Raw genomic sequence first — 13,389 nt, forward strand, 5'->3', positions numbered from 1 at the left:
TGTGCTCCCAGGAATTGAGGGAGGGATGTTTGCTATATGTTCTCAGGAAATAGCCCTCTGTAATTGGTTAAATGAATTTGTGGCACTAATCACTAATGACTGACATTGGGAAGAGCACACTGGAAAGTGGGCCCAAGCCAATGGCATTTGCCAAAACCCTCATAACTTTTCAGGGGTACCCCCTAGAATCTTGAGGGAGAGATGTAACCAACAGCCTTCCGGGCACCTGACTCATTGGTGTAAGTGATAGTAGGGATAAGGACCTGTAGAGCTTAGAAAAGTTAAACCCTACTTCCGCTATACGATAATAGTCAGTGTAATTAAATTCTACATTTTTTAATGGTAAATTTGTGTTTTAGAATAGACAAACCAATTATGAGGAAGCAAATAACAGACTAGCTCCCTTCTAAGCTCACGGTGCTTCATGGCATGCTCTTATATATGACTACTGCATAATAAATCCATTAGTACTTTGAAACAGCATGAGAAGAAACCAGGCAAGGGGTGGTCTCACCTGCTGACAAATGTCTAGTTTCCAATGCCATCAGAATAATAGAGGGTATGGCCATTTAATTAGTTTACACATGACTCCAGCAGAGTTAATGATAATTAAAGATATATTTAGAATTATTATGTTTCTGGGATCAAGTACTCTATTACTGTTTCCATCTAAGTTAACTCTACTCTTCAGAACCTCAAGGAGCTCTCATTTCATTATTGTGAGCACTCTATCCATAGTCACAAATCATGATCCCTCAGTAATTTAGGATACTGTCTGCACATGTCGTGCACTGTGGCCAAGCTGGATATGAACTGCTCTGCCCTAAACTAGGTTAGTCCTCAAACAACAGACACAGAGTCCATCTCTAGGCCCATGTTTGAAAGTTTTCCAGTTAGGTAGGACATTGAAAAGTTTGTGATTGACTAGTGTAGCCTTCAAGAGTCCAGGGTCACTGGGCCAAGATGAGGTATCAGAGGATGCTGGTGGAGGCTCCAAGTCCATGTTAGATTAGAGTGAGCACCAGGAAGAAGACTCCAATTAAAGTGAATTGCAGAGAACTTGGTTTGTAAGATTCCAGTTGCCGTCTTATTAATTTTTTTCTGATTTAGGTGTCTGACTAACCTTGTTCTTTGATCCACATATCTTTTTTTCTGAGTGTTTTGATTACTTTTTAAAAGTGATGATAGTAAACAGAGTATACAGGTAAGATAGTAAACAGGGTCTGTCATTACATGATAAGCTCCTGCTATGTTTTAAAAGCATAAATGAAAAGATAAAGCTATTAAGTAGAATTGCTATCACTTAGACTGTTGTAAATATAGAAATACTGTAACCAATAAAGGGAGGTAGCCATCTAGATATTTACCAACCTATTCCATATGGCAGAAGGAAATCTGTGAGCAGACCCAGTTAATCAAATCATGTTTCCTAATCCTTAGTTAGCAGCTTCCTGTTTTCCCCGTAAACAGTGAATTGCATGTACAGATGTTTCATCGTAAAATTATCAACTCCTGAAGGTATTTTACTAGGAAACACAATCTGTTCCACAGCAAAAAATAAGAGAAATGGAACTTCAATTATGTACCTGCAGTTTTGACTACGTAAGAGGTTGAAATGATAGCTGCTGTTATTTTAAAAGTAAATACTTCCTCAGAAACAAGTAATGTTAGTGTACAAAAAACAGGGATTGGACAATATCATCAGTGCTAGAGTTTATATTCTTCCTCTCCTAATTCTTCTACAGATGATTAGCTCAGAACCCGCAAAAACCTAGGGAAGTAAGGAAAACTGTTTCTACTGACACTACCATTACGACACAGGAGCAGCTGAGGAGTCCTGTGATGTTATAACACTGGCATCCTCCTGCAATGCTCTCATCATAGCATCAAAATGGACCTGAGGTCCTGAAGATCATTCCACCATAGAGCAGTGGGGAGCATGCTCTGACAGGCCTTGCCAAGCTCCAAGGGGCTTCAATCCAGGTCCAATGATGGACTGTGTGTCAGTTGTTTTTTGGACCAGGTTGGCTAAGTTTAGAGATGCTCATCACCAGAAGGCATCATCCCTGGAGGATGCTTGATTCAGGGGCCAGAGTACCTCATGGAACTCACCATCTATGATGTGGAGGATTTGGGATCTTTGCTCATAGGACTACCCAGAATGACAGCATCACAGAATCTTTTATGTAATTAAGGCTATAACTATGGCTAGAGGAGCTGTATCATTATTATAATCCTCCTCTTCCTCCCTTCTTCTTGTCATTTCTTTTTGCATCTCAGAATCTATTGACTTTCAATTAAACTTTAATGAAGTGCCTCCTACATGGAAGACAATAGAGATACAATGATGATGAATTCCCTATTCTTGAGGAACTTACAGAAGGTCAGGTCACATACGCTAATAAGCAAGATACAATGTTGGATGCATAAGAAGCAGATGAAAGATCAAGGTGGCATCTGGGAAATCCTAGTGGAGGGAGAGAGCATGCGTGGCTGTGGGAATCAGGGAAGGCTTTATGCAGGTGGTGGTACCTAAGCTGGCCCTTGAAGAAGAAAAAAGATTTCAATGATAAGGAGGGTTGTAATAAGCAGTTAAGCAACACAAATCTATTAACCTATTTGCTAGGTACTAAATTCGGGGCTGAGACAAAAGAGAAACAATTCCTGCCCTCGAGAAGATTATAATCCAGCCAGATGAGACAACTGGTCATTAAAGACCTACATATTCTGTAAACCTGTATTTACTTTAACATCTGGGAAAATAAACACAAGGCCATCAATCACAGGGTGGGGGAGAAGCAAGGCACTAGTAGCTGAGGGAATTAGAGAAGACTTCACTAGAAGATGGTGTTTGATTCTGATTTTCAGGGGTGAATAAACAACTGATGTGTGATAGTTGGTAGTGGTAAATAACATCATATGGCTATTTTAATTTAAGAATGTGGGTCTGAAGCTATTAAATGAAAGTCAACTGGGTAAACTTTCTGGGAGAACTTGCGGATGCAAGGAGTTTTCATGGGGAGCCACATGGCATGGAGTCAGGGAACCTAGGGCCCAAATCTGGCTTTGCTGCTTGCTACCTGGGTGACCTTGGGTAAGTCACTTAATTACTCATATGCAGAATGAGGAGATTGGATTAGATGATCTTTAAGGTCCCTTCCAGCTTTAAATCCTCTGATATGAGGAAAGTGGAAGGTTAGGCAGAGTTTAAGGGATGGCAAGGAAGAAGGGTTTTTGCTCAGTTCAGGTACACCGAGCTCCATGATAAGTTCATTTGGTGGATGGGAATTCTTGATTTGTCTAAAAAAATGACTTCAAATAAATGGCCAAAGCCAGAAGCACAATTTGGATCATGACGATTTTTCTTGTCATGGTTTTTAATGCAACGGGATCAAACCTATAGAAGCTTAAATGGAAAAAAGAAAATAAAGAGAATAGAGATAAAACTGGTTAAAGTAGAGGAAGTAACAAGAGGGTTCAGAGGAAGTTAGACTGTAGGAAGGGCTTAAAAGAAGAACTAGCCAGTTTTAATTCCTGTGCAGTACCGGAAAAGACGTTGTTGTCAAAGAAAAAAGAGATGATTGTGAAAGTGATCATAGGGAAAATAAAGGTACTTTTGTAATCCTTAACAGCTGGTATGATACCGTACAGATCTCAAAGCACTTGGCACTATTATTTCATTTGATCTTCATATAACTCTGTGAAGGAAACATGGCTGTGTTTATCACACCCAGCTTAAAGAAAAGGAAACTGAGGTTCCGATTAACTTGCTCATAGGCCTATTGCTATTAAACGGGAAGCAGAACCCATGGCATCTGAATTCTAAGGTCTTTGCTCTTTCCAAGATACCACATGATATATCTTCCACCCAGAAAACAAGAAAGGGTAGGAAGTCCACAAACAATGAGGTAGGTAGAGAAAATTAGGCCAGTCTCAACTCTTATCATTTGAGATGGAGGTGAGAAAGAGAAACAGAAGTGAGCAGAATCACAAAGAGACAGCTTCTCAATAGATCAATGGCCTTTATCTGCCCAGACACAAAGCCATGGGGGCAAAGAGGTTCAGGACATATGCATGACTGGGAAATCTTGAAAAGTTAAGAACTAGACCAGAAATCTGCGCTGTAATACTGGTAAGCTCATTGCCACTCTGAGTGTGGGAAATAAATCTTAAACATCTGAGTTGTCAAAAAAGGCGTGCTAATTAGTGGTTTTGGCAAAACAAGAATTCTAAAGGATCTATAGTCTTTATTTTTTAAACAAGCCCATCCTTTCAATTCTCTTTCAAGTACAACAGAAGGACTTCTGTTATTTTCCCAAGGGGTGCTAACTCTTATAAACATATTAGGACAACGTGTGCCTTTTCTTTGGGGTTACAAATGACATTTTGCTTCTGGGAATGGCTATTCCAATAGCTAGGATTCTAAAGCCCCACTGACAGATGTTTCCCCAGCTCTCCAAGCTTCATGACAATGTTGGCAAGTCCCTAGCTCTGGGCTCCTCTTAAGGAGAGGATGCCAATTAAGACAAATTGGGAGGAGCTTAGGGGATGTATCTAGAATGCCTTTAAGACTTAAGATGAGCCTGTGGAATTAATTTGAGCTCAGAACCCCAGAGAAAACATAGGAGACTGAGGTAACTTTCTGAAAACACTTTTTTCAGCTCTACCTTTCATTAAGAAAATTAATTAATTGCCTAATAAAGATCTGCTGCTGTTTAAATACCTTCACCCTATGGGTAGTAGGAAATTGATGAGTTCCCATGTGACATGTCCAGATACAAATTCTAGCCCTAGAGATGTAGAGGGGAGCTGCGGATAGCCCATCTGTAATCCATATACCCTAATCAAAGCTCCATACCCCATCTACAGGCAGCAAGAGCTGTCTTGCCAACCACAGAATGCTGTGTGGCAGCAAGAGAAATGAGAGCACCCAGCACACAGTGCCTAACCCAGAGGAATTGAAGTGTTTACTTGAACACCCAGAGAGTAATTGTGTGATAATGTATGGAATGACAAGCAACGCCATAGAGTAGCTAGAGGGCTGATCATGGAGTGAGGAAAACCTGGGTTCGGGCTTGTCTCTGACACATACAGCTGTGCAACCCTGGGGAAATCACTTCAGCTTTCAGTACTCAGACAACTCTGTGAGACTCTAAGGTACAGGTGAGCTGCTGATCGGCATCAATAGAAGGAGCCCCCAACTGAGGGAAACAAGATGTAGTATGTGTGTGTGTACATATAAACACATATGTATGTGTGCATACATATATATATCTTTATATTGGTTCATGAATATTCTCTCCTATATTGTTCAAAATATCCAAGTATGTGAACGGCAACTCACTTTATATTACTACAATATTCTAGTATGTATATTTAATATATACAAGCAGCTAGTGCTGGACTTGGAGTCAAGAAGACCTGGGTTCAAATCTTGCCTTTGACACATACTAGCCAAGTGTGTGCCTCTATGTGTCTATGATTTCGTAAGTCAATTACATGTTGTGATCTGCACTGGGAGAGGGACAGGCAGTCTCCCAGGATGACAAAATCACAGACTCTTCACACATCTCCACATACAGTTAGTATATTTTGAAAGTCACTAAAATTCTTCTCCAATGCCTCACTGTGGTATGGAGGGGGACCTGGGTTCTTGAAGGCTTTTCCATTTTTGTATTCGTATCTTCAGCCCCTAATATAGTACTGGGCACAGAGCAGGTGCTTGAGACGTGACTGCTGACTGAGTATGGGCCTGGAGCAATCTAAGTCTGAAGAGTCTAAGTGTGAAGGTTGTTCATAGTCAGATGAATTTTTCAGTATCATTACAATCCGCTACAAATATGAGGCCAAGAAGGGCTTTAATCTATGTCAGTCAAGGGGGTCTGTCCCCAAACTGATCAAAATCCCAGATCTTTGAAGTACTAAAGGAATATGTCAGGAATAAATGTAATGCTTACCAAAATCTAAGAGTGTATCAGAAAGAACGCTGTACCGTATTCTGTTCTCCAGCCTACCAGGATCTACCAGTGTGACTTTGTACAAGATACGCAATCTCAAATAGCAATTTTCTCATCTGTGGAACAGGTCCAGTGAAGTAAAAGGAGCTGGTATATATGCAAGAGCTTTGTAATAAACTGTCAAGTGGTCTTTAAATGTGACACATTATACAATCACGATGCCAACCATTCTAATATTTTAAGCCCCACTACAATATGCAGAGTGTCATTCAGGAAATAGGATTTCCCCACTATACAGAAGAGGTAAACGCAGATAAGGAACAGCCTTAGCCTAAGATGCAAGAATAGGATGTTTCTTGCTCCCTGATGCCAACTGGCACAACTCACTGGATTCGTTTGGAGCTAAGTGTTTTCCTTTCAATGTTATTTCCTAGGGTACAGGTAGGACATCATTTCCACATAGGGTTAGAAGCCATCTAAACTGTAGAAAGCATAAGCACTTAAGACAAGTACAGAGTTAGGGAACAAGTGGACTTAAGGTGATGATCAGAGAAAGCTTCCTAAAGGAGAGGTGGAAGACTGGTCTCTGACCAGGGACCATAGGAAATGGGGAATGAAGTAGGAAATGAGCTTTTGTTAGGAGATGAAAAAATGGAGCCTGATTAGAGACACTGATGGGAGAGAAGAACAAAGGAGATGTGGAAAGGAAGCCAGGCATAAGCATCCTCGGAAAGGGAATTGAAGCTAGATGGGAGTTTCTGAGCATGACATTGCTCGAACAGCCCAGCAATTACTTTGAACACATTAACCAAAGAGAAATCATCATCATCACCACCACCACCACCATCACCACCACCACCATCCTCATCATCACTGCTATTACTATCACTATTGCTGTTGTTATTTTGAGACTGAGTATCCTAATCTCACCCAGGCTAGAGGGGTAGCAGTCACTCCCAGGTCCAATCCCATTATGGATTTGGCATGAAAGTTTTGCTCTGCTCTGCATTCCACATAGGCCAGTTCACCCTTCCTGTGGTGGCCTGGTGGACCTCCCCACTGCTGGGGGTTCACTATACTGTTGTCGTACTTAATAGGACATCCAAAAAACTTTAGCCCAACTACAGATTAGAGAGCCCAAGCTCAAGCCGTGGCCTCCTATTACCAGGCATTGCAGGTGTACCTCCTCATAAATGGGTAGAAAGCTTCATTATTTACAAAAAAAATCACAGTAATAAAAATTTAAACTCACCCTCAAAATTTCTTCCACACAGCTGGGATCGCTAGAAAGGTTGATCTGAAACAAACAAAAAATAAAGCCCATTTTAGTTACTCCCATAAAAATTGCCTACATCTTATTTATGCTGTAGGAAAATGGTTGAAGAAAGTGAAGCTAGCCATCAGTGCCTTTCTATGAAATACAAAATAACAATTCTCCTCGGATGATCAACTGTGTTAATTCAATATATTTAATAATTTAATAAATAAAACACTGGGCCCGTGGCAGCGCAGACTAGGAGGCAGAAGAACTGGCTTCAAACAGCAGATCTCCCCCAAATCATTCTCTATGTGCTGCCTGGGTGATCCTGAGCAAGTCTCTCCAGCTCTCCAAGGGCTCGTTTTCCTCATCTATAAAATGAGGGAGTCAGACTTGATTATCTCTCTCGCTCCCTTCTAGCTCTGACAGTCTATTATTCTGTGGTGTCAGGCCAGTCTTATATTAGAACGTTTTATGAACAAACCAGGCTCTCAATCATTCAAGTTTTAAAATTAATTTCCTAATATTAATATAAAGAACTAAATTCATCATTAGAAAGAAATTTTGAATTATATTGGGTCAGATCCTTGGTCCATCCAACTCAATCTTCATGTCTGTGACATCAATCGGTAAATATCCACTGAATGCCTACTCTGTTTAAAATCTTGTGGTGGATTCAGAGATGAATAAGGTTACATCTCACCCTCACGAACCTTGTAAGTAATCTGGGGAAGAGAGGCAAATACATACAAAAGAAGTAAAAACAAAATTGATATGTAATTTGCAGTAGAGGCAGCATGGTATCCTGGATAGAATATTGAACTTAAAATCAGGAAGACCTGGGTTCAAATCCCCCTCTGCAATTTACTACTTCTGTGACCTTGGGCTAGTGACACCTTCTTTATGCCTTAGTTTCCTCAACTGTAAAATAAAGGATCTGGACTCAGGGATCTCTAAGGTCCAATGCAGCTCTAAATCTATTATCCTATGATCTCTTCAATTTGAGAACTATAAGACATTAGGGAATGGTTTATGGGAGAAGATATTCCATTAGGGCATACTCACTATTAAGTGGTATCACCCAAACATCCTTATTAGAGACAGAGGCAGCATGTGCCAGGCAATTCAAACCACTACCACCACCTAGACTACCATCTCCCCACAGATCCTGATGAAGAATGCCCAGGACCCTAAACCCAAGAGCCTCAAACCACAGATCTGTTCCCATCCCAGATTCCCCCAGACCTCATTAAGAGCAGAAATCACTGTGGAGAGGAAGTCCACCTTCCTCACCACCACGAGCACTAACTACTGACCAACTGCCACCAATAGGCTCTGCGAAAGGCAGCCCCCCTCTCTCCAGGGTAAGAGTCCTGCTTCCAGCCCAACTCTCACAGCCATCATCCTAAAGAAGTGACTTCTGTGAAGAAGACACCAGCCATCCCCACCAACTGGCACACAAATGACAGCAGGTCATCTTGAGGGAGAGACAGGAGGCAGAATGTGTCAGGCCTAAGATCACAGAGTAACTGAAGGTGTGAACCATGACTTTGCCAGTTACTCTGTGATCTTAGGCAAATTACCTGACTTCCATTTGGTGTTGTTCAGCCGTATCTAACTATTTGCAACCCCATGGACAACAGCACACTGCTACTGTCCATAGGGCTTTCTTGGCAAAGATACTGAAGAGGTTGGCTATTTCCTTCTCCAGCAGATTAAGGCAAACAGAGGTTAAGTGACCTACCCAGGGTCCCACAATTAGGAAGTGTCTGAGGTCGTGTTTGAACTCAGGTATTCCTGACTCCAGTCCCAGAGCTCTACCCAATGAGCCACTTAGCTGCCTCAACCTCAGTTTACCCATCCATAAAATAAGGAAGTTGGACAAGATGGCCTCTAAAATCCTTTCCAAATCTCAATCTATGATCCTAATGACAAGGTCAAGAAGATGGTCACAGAGTGTATATTAGGACTTCAACTGGGCTGTCTCCTTGTATCAGGAAGTACTCTTTAAAAATCACGTGTTTTATGATCCTAGAGACTTTATGTCAGCCTGTGGAGAGAATCAAGGGGGCTTTCATTATTTGGGCCCCTATGCAGAGATGGACTGCCCACAAACCAGGACATGCACACATTTAGATGTGTGAGGGAGGTCTCATGCTACATGCTGTAGGGGAACACACATATAACTAAGATGTAGTCTTTGTCTTCAAGGAGCTTACAGTCTAGTTGGGGAGGCAAGACAGAATACCTGCAACATTGCTAGAGAACATTTAAGTGCTAAATTAAGTGTAGGAATTGATTCATTCCACAGACATTTATAAAACCCCTCTTCAATACATACTTCGCACTCAGCTCTGGTGATATCTGCACACAGGTCAGAGGACCCTGCCCTAAAGAACCTTACACTGCAGTTAGCAAGGTAAGACACCCAATGATGATACGGATAAATTCCATTATAAAAAAACGATACTGCTAAGGGCCATGCAATAAGCATCTAAGGACATGCCACACTCAAATGCCAACCATTAGGCTCAGGCCACTCCACAGTGATTACGACTCCACTCAACTCTCAAAGCAAAGTGGCTACCTGGATTCATCCCTGGCCTACAGAGAGGATTCTTCGAAAAGGGAGTATGGCTAAAATTGGGTACATTCATTTTTTATATAGTTTCTCCTTACCTCCCTTTCATTTGCATATCTATCCCACCCATCCAGTAGAAAACACTTTCATCCAGGGCCTCATTTTAATTTTGAAAAGAGGACATGGGAGTCTAGAGTGGTGAAGCTCAAGTATGACTCAAGTTTCTGATTTGGATTGCTCAAGTCCCTCTGATTTGGGGAAGGAGGAGATAGATTCAACTTCTGGCTCTTGGACAAATTACTATATCTTCCTGGGCCTTATTTTCTTCATCTATATTATAAGGAGGTTAGATTAAATGCTTCTCAGGTGCTGTCCAGCTTTAAACTATACTTAGCACAGAGCCTGGCATATAATAGGTGCTTAATAAATGCTTATTAATTGAGTGACTGATGATATCCAGAGAATTTCCAAGCTGCATAACGATTCCATAGTGTCAAGATCCTTGTTCATTTGACTTTTACTGAAGAAATTGAAGAGATGTGAGGTTCAGTTTTTCTCTTAGCTTCAGATTAGCCTTCACAGCAAGAGGTAAACAGCAATGACCAACTGATAGGAAAAACATGAGGCTCTGAGAATGGAAAACTGGAAGGACTGATCGTCATTCTTCCCATGGGCCTGCCTATCTTCTTATGTACCTCAAAGTGTTCCCACCAACACCATTGGGCAGAAGCCAGACCACCCAAGGATAAGAGGTCTGATGATAAGTGTACAGCTTGTCAAATAGTCAGGACTCCCTGGTGATAGCAAGTGTTTTTCCATCATCAAATATTCAATTAATAATAAAGGACCTGGATAGGAAGCTTTAATCATTTGGGAATTAATCATTTCGGACTACACTTCTTGGTGATTATGGTAATATAGGATTATCAAGGAGATGATTATTTTGGCAGTGAAACACAAGCAACATATGATGTTAAACAGACAACATTTAGATTAATATAAAACATTAAAAGAACAATTATTACAACACCATTATTACAGAGGAGATCAATGTGTGTCCTTGAGTACACTGCTATTAATGACTTTCTAAGGGAGCAAGGCTATTTTTCAGAATTCATCATACAGTCACGTAATGGCAAGCAAAATGGTACTTTTGCTGTTTTGTTCTTTTGGAACACTTCTCAGCACTAAGGTAATCAAGTGCCTTTGATTGAGCCTTGCCTTTGATTGAATCAAGAGTCTTTGATGACCTGCTTATGAAAGCCCAAGTCACATGAGGTGGAGTCACGTGGTTGTGATGCCCTCTGACCCTGAAGAAGCAGATGTATACTCAGAGGTTAGTATTTTGCTTTGGGGGCTCACTCATTGGAAAAGTGTTCATGTGATTTGGCCAAATGAGACTCTGGGTAGCTGTTAAGGAGTCCCCCGGCTTTGAAAACCCAGATATTGGTGCTTCTATCTCTGGTAACTGTGTATGTATTGCTATGGACAGACAGAAGCCTTGTCTGCTGATTTGTGTTATTTGCTCTGTTTATATAATTTCTGTTTGTAATTTCTGTTTGCCTTTTCTCTGAAGTTCAGGGTGCTGACTTTTTCCCCTGAACTAAGTGAATGATATATGTATGTTTAATTAAAGTGAGATTGTAAACCCCTTAAAGTTGCTTTCCTTACAAAAGCAGATCAAATAACCTTTGCTAGCAGCCCTCCTGTGTGCTGGTGTTATTGGTCTTACACAGCCACAGCAGCTACAAGCAGCATTGCTGTTACAAGTCAAGTCACTTGGAGTCATCTGCAAAGCACAAAGAAAACACAAGCTATCTCATTTTAGAAAACAAAGACTTCTCAAAGTCATTCCAGAAATGGCAAGTTCACTGAATGATAGGATCATATTTTAGAGCTAGAAAAGAACTCGTAAATCATCTGGCCCAGTCCCCTCATTTTATAAATAGGAAAACTAAGGTGAAATGACTAGTCCAAGGCCCCAGATACTAGATGACTGGGACAGGATTTAAACCAGAGTTCTCAGACTCTAGATTCAACACTATTTCCTCTGTACTTTGAGGCCTAACAGCAAATAAGTCCTTGGGTTCAACCAAGAGGCCTAAGTGACAATGAGTAGCATACTCTAAAGTCCAACCATAGCTCCACCATTTCCCTAACTCAACTGATACCCTGTCCAGTTTTAGCTAGTGGCTATGAACCTTTTCTAGCACAAATTGTCATTTATCCAATAAGTGAATTGAGACCTCCAAACCTATAAGCTATGGCATGACTAAGATAATTGATAGTAGAACACAACAATCTAGGTACTATTACTATAGATGGTGCTATTATTATCCCCATTTTACAATTGAGGAAACTGAGGTAGGCAGTGGTTAAGTGACTTCTCCAGGGTCATACAACTAGCAAGTACCTGAGGTCTGATTTGAACTCGATTCTTCTTGACCCCAGGACTAGTGCTCTATCCGCTTAGTCACAAATGGTCAGTCAGTCGAGAAGCATTTATTGAGTATTTATCATGTGCCAAATTGTGGTATATTTATGTGATGGAATAGCACTGCACCACAAGAAATGATGTATATAATGGGAAGACTTCTATGAAAACAATATGTACAATTGAATTCAGCAATTTAAATGGAAGGAACCAAAAATTCAAACTCAGTGTTGTATTTATAATGGCCATACATGCCCCATAGAAGAGATGAAAAAGGGTGTCTCTCCCTTCTTCGAAGAAGTAGGAGATTGTGAGTATCAAGTATTGCATATACAGTCAGACCTGGTTGATTGTTGGTTAATTTTGGTGAACTGTTCTCTCCCTCTCTTTTTTTCTTTGTTACAAGGAATAATCACCCCAGATAGGGAGGAGGAAGGATATATTTTGGATATGAAGGTAATATAAAAATAAAAGGCGTCACTATAAATGTGCATGGGAGGGGGAAGGGACAAAGAAACCCAGCTGGAGCTGTGCTCTAAATGTGAAATAGAGCCACTAGGCCGATAGCTGGGACAGTGAGAAAATGTGGGTACAATCAGGGCTGGAGAAGGGAGCTGGTATAAAAATGATCAAACCAGGAGACTTTGGGTGCCAGTTCACCATGCAAGAGAAGAGATAACATCTACATAAGGTCAATGTACCGGGCTGGGGGTTGGCTCCAGAGGCTAAGCATGCCTCCCATTTCCTCTCCTTCTTTTCTGTTAATACGGTGTATAAACCTGGAGGAGAGATGGCCCAAGGCCTGCCCTGTGTGGCTGTTCCCAAGGTTTCTGAGGATGGTTCCATATACTACATGTGCCTGTCTAGACTAGAGTCCAGATACACAGTACATCAAATCAAGGAGGAAAGGGATGTGTGTGTGTGTGTGTGTGTTTACAGATTCAGAGTAGAGTTCCATGTCTGACCCTTCACAACTGAACTCTGGCAGTGGGCACTGAGATGTGCTACCTAGCCCATTGTAGTACGAGTTCCTGCAATGACAGAAGGTTCCATTTAAGATTAAACTCCCTAGTCCACTAAATCTCTATTTCCTGCCATTTCTATTAACTTCAAGGCCTGTCTCCTGTACAGAATAGCTATCTTGAATAGTAAAGGAGGA

The 13,389-nt window shown here is 41.1% G+C and overlaps 1 protein-coding gene across 1 annotated transcript in view; it reads right to left on the reverse strand.

Moving 5' to 3' along the window:
* The window catches only part of AFF2 (AF4/FMR2 family member 2), a 157,145-nt gene extending 149,909 nt beyond the window's left edge, over positions 1–7,236 (reverse strand). The window contains exon 1 of the mRNA XM_036740017.1: positions 7,210–7,236. The gene's annotated coding sequence lies outside the window, so the exon portion shown is untranslated. The remainder of the gene's footprint in view (positions 1–7,209) is intronic.
* Positions 7,237–13,389: the final 6,153 nt, after the last annotated feature.

Source organism: Trichosurus vulpecula, chromosome X (genome assembly GCF_011100635.1).
Source record: "Trichosurus vulpecula isolate mTriVul1 chromosome X, mTriVul1.pri, whole genome shotgun sequence".
In the NCBI taxonomy this organism is placed as follows: domain Eukaryota; kingdom Metazoa; phylum Chordata; class Mammalia; order Diprotodontia; family Phalangeridae; genus Trichosurus; species Trichosurus vulpecula.